General features: G+C 43.4%; 1 long non-coding RNA gene across 1 annotated transcript; it reads left to right on the top strand.

Annotated features, from left to right (window-relative positions):
* The first annotated feature begins 5147 nt into the window (after positions 1–5147).
* LOC119281775 lies at positions 5148–8548 on the top strand. Its single transcript, XR_005138548.1, has 6 exons — positions 5148–5262; positions 5785–5870; positions 6046–6152; positions 6240–6476; positions 7165–7263; positions 8402–8548. It is a non-coding gene; the product is annotated as an uncharacterized LOC119281775 (long non-coding RNA).
* Positions 8549–9162: the final 614 nt, after the last annotated feature.

Here is a 9162-nt window from a genome sequence, read left to right as displayed (position 1 = left end):
GGAGTAGAGAAACATGGATAAATTGTACTCCCTCCATTTTTATTTAGTCTGTGTATTAGCTTTGGTCAAAGTCAAGCTTTGTAAACTTTAACAAAGTTTATAAACAAAAATATTAACATATACAATTAGAAATTGATTTCATTAGATTCATTGTTGGATGTACTTTCATTTCATGTAGATTTGTTATGGTAAATGTTTATATTTTTTCTATAAACTTGGTCAAACTTTATGAAGTTTGACTTCAGTCAAACCTAATATGCAGAGTAAATAAAAACGGAGGGAGTAACATTTGGTTTCGCTCCTTGGCACAATCGATAGATAGAAATAACGATTGGAAATGCTAGGGAGGGGCTATTTCCACTAGATAAGCAGGGTACGTAGTACTAGGTTGGCGCATTGTCGGTTTGGTCACATGCGGTCCGACATGTTCTAGTGTTTCTAGCAAGATGCCCGCGGGTTGCACGAAGTTGATGGAAAAGGTAAGAACAACTTATAAATTGACGGATGGAGTACTAGTTACAGTGATGCATATAATTAAGCAAAGGGATCGCACATGTCGGTATTGACTGGAACGAGAATGCAACAACATAATAAGAATTAAGGCCACGATGATGCTATCGCAGTGGTGGTTACAGAAGGAAAGAAGAAAGATGGATCAATCAACGTAGGACTACGACCTCCTCCTCCTCAACTTAGTGCGACGGGCCACCGACCGGAGGCTAAGGAGCGGTGGCTTTTGTGGCGAGGTCGAGTTGCTTCTCAGCAAAGGCATCCAAGGCTTCCAACCGGTTGAGGAAGGCCAATGTCGTAGCGTCCTCACTGGCCTTGTAGATACCTATGTACATGATTTTCTCGTACACGTGGATGTGTAGGTCGACGAATTCTTGCAGGGCGAGGTGCCTCGCGGCGAGCGCGACCTCCAGGTGGACATTCTTCGTGGCGTCGGCGGGTAGTCGCAGGGCCACCAGTGCTTGAAAGAGGTTCTGGCCATGCAGGCCGATTAGGGTGGCAGGCAATGAGGAGCCCGGGCGCACGGGCTAGAGGAGTACGGTAACGTCGTCCGCGAGCTTCTTGAGGACGGTGAACTTATTGCTGGTGGCAACGATCATCTGGTCCAACTGAGGGTCGTAGTTGGCATCGACGGCGGCCATCCACCAGCCGGCCTCCAACACCGTCTGGAGACGATCCTCGGCGCCATGCCGTAGGCCGGCGTCGTGGACTATCTGGCACAACTGCTGGCCGCTCGCGTGCATCGCCGCCATGGGTCTGGAGTGAGCTCTTTTACGCTTAGTGTAGGTGCTTAGGCAAATGCTTAGGTGCGTACGATGTGGTAGATGCATTGGAATGGAGGGGCGCCTTCATATGAGGGCAAACTGTGTTGCGTTCACATCATGCATCCTCTTTTCCCGGACCTCCTCCTATTACTTCCCTCATGCATTAATTGAAGGAGGATGCATTGGCCGTTCAACATTTCGGGAACCGCCATTCCCTCCCTCATCTGCATTAAGGCCGTATCGGGAACTGCGCCGCCCGCTGTCAAATCGAATACTCCCTCCGTCTAGGTGAGTAAGTCATCTTACGAACACCAAATAGTAAACACATAGGCGCGGTGCATTAACTCTCACGTTAATTCTTATTTTTTTGACATAAATAGAGGAATCAACCAATAAGAGATGTGGGGCTTGTATGCTTTTAATGACTTGAGACTATCAAACATGACATGAAGTGGTTAGTTCGTTGCATGCAATGATATTAATAATGCTTAGTATCATATATTAGTATCATGTACTCCCTCCGTTCCTACATAATTGTCTTTTTAGTGATTTCAAATGAACTACTACATACGGATGTATATAGACATATTTTAGAGTGTAGATTCACTCTTTTTGCTCTGTATGTAGTCACTTGTTGAAATCTCTAGAAAGACAAATATTTAGGAACGGAGGGAGTAGTACTTTATTTATTACCATGTATGACACATAGTAGCATAGCATTTATTATGATACGGTATCATGATATGATACTCAACTCTCACTTTCTTCATTTAATTCTACGACACCTCATCAAAATTGCCTAGTTGGCATGCATGATACTAGCTATGATACTACCATTACAACCAGCCTTAGCAAATAAACATTAAAGTTCTCTCAATTTCCTCTCCACCTTGGTCACCTAGACGGAGGGAGTATACTATAGTGTACTATTTAAAAGTCGAGGGCGAGGCTTTTGCTGCGCGGTAGGCGAGGCAGTTCCGCCTAGTCGGTTCGACGGAGACGCGAGAAGATGAGGGAGTAGGCTGCTGCAAACATAGGGCTGTGTGATTTGACTGCGAGTTATTGCTGGACAGATGGGGCCCGTGATTTGATTTGCCATTATCATTTTAACTGCGGCGCTACGACCGGTGTGAGTCTCCTGATTCCTGACCACCTCCATACAGGTGCCTCTCCCAATGCTCCACCATGTAGCTGAGGCTGGCTCTTGCATGAGAGCCCACTTCTCCAGTTTTTCCTTGCCTCTTTCCTCCACATATGCAAAAATGCCATGTAAAAGCGGGCTTATAGCCCACTATTGTAGTACTTACTTGCTCCTACAGGTGCTAAGCTTGCCACATTTAAATAGAAAAGGAGGCTGGGCGACCCGCCCTCCTGAGCGCTCCCTCGATTTCCTGCCTTCTGAGCCGTCAGATGATGGTCAAAAATAGTCTTTTGTATGATCTGATGCGTTGGATCCTCGCGACTGGTTTTCACCGTGCACTAATTTCGGAGGGCCAATGACCTGTGGGCTCAGCCTCGCCCGCGATTGGCTGGGTCGGCCATTTAGGGGTGAGTGAGCGCCCTCTCCTCGCGCGCCGCGTGCGCGTCTGGGCCAAGTCATGTCCTCGACAGCCCCTCACCATTTCCCCTTGCCCGCATGCCGCATCCCCTCCCTCCTCGATCTCTCTCCCTCATCAGCCACCAAAGCAACAAACCCTAGCCCCCTTTCCCCACGGTTCCCCATGGTCACCGTGCCTCTCACTCCTCCCTCCTGCCTCATCCACCTTCCCTCCTTAGATGCCATGGTGGCAGCCGGGCCAGGGCGGGGGAAGAAAGCCATGGGGAGTCCGCCGGTAGGAGGATTGGAGGAAGTAGTAGAGGCTGGTGGAGTGACAGATGCCGAGGGCCTCGTCCAGCCGGCCGCCTCCGGCCTCGGCCCCGCCGCCTCCCATTATGACGAGCTGTTCCGCGTCATGCGCGCGGTCGACAAGGATCTCCGGGGCGCCGCCGCCGGCCCGGAGGAGAACGAGATGAAACGCCAACGTTCGCTTGGCCGAGGCTTGCTTGGGGAGCTGTCGACAAGCCGGCGGGGTGAGCTACTGTCTGGTCCCCTGTTGCCGACGACCGTGGTGTCGAGCAAGAGCGGGTCGTGTCGTCATGGGAAGAGGCTCAATGGCTCACCATCGAAGAGCCGTCGTAGGAGCCACAAGGTCAAAAAAGCTACAGACGGGAGGAGGTCGGGATGGAACTACCTCTTCCCCATGTGAGCTCTCTCTTCTAGCTCCCGCTCCACCTCTCCTCCTGCTCCCTCTCCCCCCTGCCCTCCTCTGTTAGGTGCTTCATCCTCTTCTTTCCTTTCAGAGAGATGATGAGGTCTAGCTAGGTATCTGCTAGGGGGATTTTTATTTCTTTTTGTCTACCTGATGCTCACATCTAGCTAGGCTTCTCTGGATGATTTTTTTTGTTTCGTTGATTTTGTTGCGTACCTCACATATGTTCCTGCAAAGGGGATTCTGTCTCTTCCTATTTAGAAGATGCTCTCGGATCTAGCTAGATTACTAGAAGGCTTTTTGTTGTCTTTTTGGCTGTTTGGCACCTCGCTTTTTCCTCATCGAGAAGGGGGGCGGGTTTGTCCTAGAGCTGCTTTCTTTACATATGAGGCTTTTGTTCGTTTGCCTGATGTGTTACCCTCCTTTCAGCTGTAGGACTTTCAGGATAGACCTTCCTATCGATTTTTATTCGATAAACTTAACATATCTCATGGAAATTCTGGTATGAGATGTGTTTTTTGCGGCGGCTGTTCTTGCATGCGTTGTAGCAGATTTAGTGACAAAAACGTTTGTAAGTCCTGGAGCATCAGTATATTTAAATTTATTTTCCTTTTGCCCATTTTGTTTGACGTATTTTCTCAAGAGGAATTGATTCTGTACTTGATATGCAAGGAGCTCATGAGTTCGTGTCGCTGTTGTGCGTCGTCTCTCCCTCCTCCCGGCTCTCAACAGGAGCAGTGCAGACCCTCCACAACTGAGGATACCTAGAACGGTGAGACTATATGGACAAAGTAATACAAAATTCAGATTTTAGAGCATCATGCCATTGTTTAATCTACTTCTGTAGCAAATATCTTGGTGAGACTGTATGGACAAAGTAACAGAAACTTCACATTTTTGATCATGTGAATTGATTGCGAATCTATTGTCCTTGTATTACTACTTTTCTATTGTTTGGACTGTAATAGATTCGTCTAGAGCATTCAGGTTTCCAGTATTCGAAGTACATTACATGATTCGGTCCTATTTAGCTTGGTATCCTATAATACAACAAAGGTTGAAGCGTAGGTTTCTTTACCTATACCTACGATGGTCCTGTCTGTTATCAGCTTAAACTGTAATTTGCATTAGCAGACAGACAATGGATGTTATGGGTTCATAACTTTTTGTTATATTTGAATCGGTATATTAGGTTAAGGTTTGCTAAATTGAAAAACATGTGGACGGAATTTCACTTTTTTGTGTAAGAAGGATTACTGAACCTCCATGTAGAACAATATTCAACCAGAAGGCGTGCCAATTTGGTGTCACAATATGTTTTTATTTTTCTTCTTAGTCAAGCATTCCGGCATGTCAATTTAATTTTCTCTTTCTTTGCTTCTGCAGTACGGTCCTATTGTTGACATCGATTTGAAAAAAATGATATGTGCAGATCTTAGGAAGAACATATAAAGTTAAATTTGGGGGTGTTGCTTTTGTGAGTGACTCAATCTGATATGTCTAATTCTGGCTTTATGCGGTACCATGATCTTACAATTTGTTACTAAAGATACATGATGTTTACTAAAGATATGTCTAATTCTGGCTTTATGCGGCACCAAGTTTGTTGTTGTGGTTGCGGAATGGCGCACAACAACTAGGAAGCGGACTAAAGCCATGGCACCAGTGGTAGCTCTTCGATGGAGCGCCTCCTGCCATGAAGGCACAACCAGCGGCTCCCCACGATACACAACACCGAGGTAGGCTCGACTCCCTTAATCCCCTCTCTCAATTTCTAAACTGTTAGATGGATTCGTCTTGATCTCAGATGATAGTTAGTGATTTTGTTCTCTCCTTTTCCATCTCATGATGGATTCCTTCTTCTAAGATGAATTAGTAACTTTAGCACCAAATATATTAAGTTATTTGTACAAAGAAAAGAGCATATAGCAAAATTCTCTGCAATCCCTTGTTAGCATTTGTCTCTCTGAACTGTTGTTCGTTGATAGACCAATAACCATGCCGATTTGCACTTGTATAATGCATTCCTATGTTTTCGTGGTGAAACTTTGCCTTCTCATGGGTTGTGTTCTGCCAGGTATAAGTTTGCCTGCAAATTGTTTGTGCTAATGTCTGTAAGAGCTGTTGTAGCACACCTATATCCACAGTGATGTAAACAAAAAAAAAATGTTTACCATGAATAAAAACAGAATTTCCTCGAAAGAGTTGTTGTACAGTAGACGTATATACATACAGGATGTTAATAATTTGTTTTGTGTTAGTCAAATTGTTGAAACCCGGAGTTGGGCCGAGGAGCTGGCCTCCACTTGAGAGAAGCAACACCGGCGTTGGGCGTTCCGTGTGCAGAGTGCACAAATTAGTGATTTTGTTGTGTCGTTTCCAACTCATGATGTGATTCCTTCTTTAAGATGAATTAGTAACTTTGTGTGGAGGTGGCACCACAACCTGCTGGTTGTTGTAATGCCTACCTCAAAGAGATTTAACTGCTTACAAAATTATTTTTCTACTTGGCTGTTTTGCAGATGATGAGGTATGCCATGGAATGATTGGGTTTTGAGTGGTAGGTGATCCCTATGCCGGCTGTGATAGCGGCCATCATTGGTATACAACAATGCAGCGATTGTCTCGGGTGTGCTCCCATCCTCCCCACCTCCCCTAGATGCGCAATGCTAGGAAAACTAATGATTTTGTTCTCGGATGTTCATACATAATCTAGGTTGTTATTGAGCTCCACGGCTGGCCTTAGATTGGCTAGCATCGGCACACTTTACTCAAATCTATACCATAAGAACATGTGCTCCAGTCTGACGAAGCAACCAAGCTGTATATACACATCTTTGCTTCCTGATCCATTTTGTTTTGCGATTCACGCCATCCGTGATGGTCAGGCTGATGCTTCTTCGCTTGATTCTGAAGAAAAGGATGATCAGATTCAGATTCCCAAGAACAATAGGTGTTGCATCTTCTCTTGTATCTTTACCTGTGTACTTTAAATTCACATGGACAGTCGAATTGTATGTATATACACACCTTGAAATTAAGAAACTCTGGTGGTGCAAAGGGAGTTGGGACAGGGAAGAAATTAAAGCAGTGACTGCTCTGCACTAGCTGTACAGGGATCGAAAGCCTATAGGTATAGCAATAAATTCCCTTCTGATGTTCAAGTTAAATTTCTTTGTTGAAGATATAGCTGGAAGTTATGTTCTGAATTTGATTCTTTAAACTACAGGCTATTTTGTGTATTAATCTCTTCATTTTTTTCCTACTACACTTGCCTAAATTGAGATAAGCTGGCTCAAACTGCAAGGGGTATTCTTTGAAGGTCTACCTACATCTACACGTTGCACAAAAGATTGGATCTTTGTAGTGCGTCTTCTCATCAGTAGAGATTACATAGTAGGTAGTAGGGACACCATAATATACTATCTTCTTAATTTAGTATTTTATTTTAGAACATATAAGTACATTCTGTAATATGTGTCTTGTTTTACTTTGTCCGCGGTGACTGGAAGTATTCTCGGCTTTACCGTCAATAAAAAGAAGGCATACAAAAAATTAAGTTTTTTCCTTAGTTGCCTCATTTAATTGTCGCTTATTTATTTCAAGTTATTCAATTCTCATGGAGCTTTCCTTTGCTAAAGAAGAAAAGAGGGGTTGTCAGGTCAGACTTTGGTGCGTCTCTGACTAGAGATAGCTGGATCCGTGTGACGCTCTTCCAAATGGTGCAGATTCACTGACTGGTACAACCTCTATACCTTTGCTACTCTAGCTTCTTTTTACATTTCTTAGTATCAAAAAATAAGTTGGCCCCAGTATATACTTGAAGATTGCATCTGGTACAAAATTGTTGGCTGACTAAAATAATTAGGTATACTGCTCATCTATGTTTTATAAATAGATGATGGTAATTTTTTCTAACGTTGGCCCACCCGGTTAATTGAGTTGTGTCTATGAAGGGTCAGTAGAGTAGTTGCTTTGAAAAAACTGGGAGTACCAATTTGGTTGCCATGCGATTGTAAAGCCAGAATGGTGGTACTGAAAAGTGGTATGTAATGGTCATCTGTGTTCTGGAGTTGGAACTTTGATTCTTTTGAAGCTGGAATAGCTAGGTTGTATATACATACATGCCACCCACTAAATTCGGATTTCAGTATATTGTTTAGAATACCACTTGCTTTCACTATAAGTACTGGACTACTATGAGTGTTGTCGCCTTCGTCGATGAGAGGACGAGAGCGGCAATAGCACTAGCCAGCAAGGCAGGCTGCTTGGCTCTGGGGCCGACACACACCGTCCACTTCCGTTGGGCTGATCTGCCACTTCAAAAACTTATGGTGGCCATAAGAAATCTCAAGAGCTTATTGTGATGATTTGAATGTAAGCAGTTGCCCTCGTTGTGCTTGTGTGCTTCTATGTCTTTTGTGGTCTATTCTTAGTGTATGGAATGGTTATATTAGCCCTGTAGTTTACTTTAACTTTTGAATCTTGATGCATCGAAAATAGTTGTAAACTGAGACCTTATTTCTGTGGGTGAAAGAATAGATGCACACTGGCTCTTTTGTTGTTTTTGATTATTGAAAGATACACATTCTGGTTTGCATTAATGGTGGTTAAAGTATAAAATGGTAGTAAAACCAACATCCAACTTTCTACATCTGAAATTTTGGATTGTTGTGCCAAAAATAAACAGTAAAGAAGGAGAAATCTCCTTCAATATTCAGTTGGTACGCAGCTGCAGCTTCTATGTCATATTTGGAAGCTACTCTATGTGATTTTTTGTGTAGTTCGTGATCAAATGAAGATAGAATTTTTATGAATATAACATGTGCAACATGCTACTAACTGAGTCAAGTTTTTTTGAATTTGTTCACTTTGTAGTCAGTGGAAATATGGATGTCTTATGCACTTTTCCTGCGAAAGATGAACTTCATGTTGCTTGCTATGAAGAAATGAGGTGTTTGCCTGGTTGTAAATTTCATGCTGATGTTATTGTAATTATGTTATGTTCTCTAAAGAAACATGGGGTCGGATCCAAGACATTTCCTGATCGCAATAGCCAATGAAGAGCAATTCGAAGGGGTGGACATATTTTGTTGGCTGCAAGCCCCTATTTTCTTCAATTAAGAGAGATTAAATTTGTTGCCATATGTGCTTGCCCGTAACAAAATCAACTAAACCATGGATTTCTTTTCATCGCTAACATGGAATAAACAGGTCTATGTGTCATTTTCAATATGGCATGGTTTAAAATAGGCTTACTACTACCAGTGTCTGCAAAATGAAACTATTTTCATCGACAACATGGCTTTAGCGGGTCTCTGCGTCATTTGGCGCAACGGGTCAACTAGTAGGCATGAAGGATGATGTGGCAAGTTTGGTGACCCAAGGAAGAAACGGTGCTAAGCGCGTGTGCCTAGGTGAAAATACAATTTTGAGTCTATAACTAATTAAATGAAGCAAACTTAGCAATAAAAAACTAATAAGAACCTATGCATTGGGGACTTGATTGCTAAGCCATTTAATGCCCTTAGCACCTCATCTAAGCACCATTTCATTAGAAGAGGTCACTCCTTGACAAATGCAATAAATACTACTTCATGAAGAAAGAGAGAGAGAGAGAGAGAGAGAGAGAGAAGTAA

This window comes from Triticum dicoccoides, chromosome 3B, assembly GCF_002162155.2.
Source record: "Triticum dicoccoides isolate Atlit2015 ecotype Zavitan chromosome 3B, WEW_v2.0, whole genome shotgun sequence".
Taxonomy (NCBI): domain Eukaryota; kingdom Viridiplantae; phylum Streptophyta; class Magnoliopsida; order Poales; family Poaceae; genus Triticum; species Triticum dicoccoides.
Note: the sequence above shows the minus strand (reverse complement) of the source record. Positions and strands in the feature narration are given on the sequence as shown.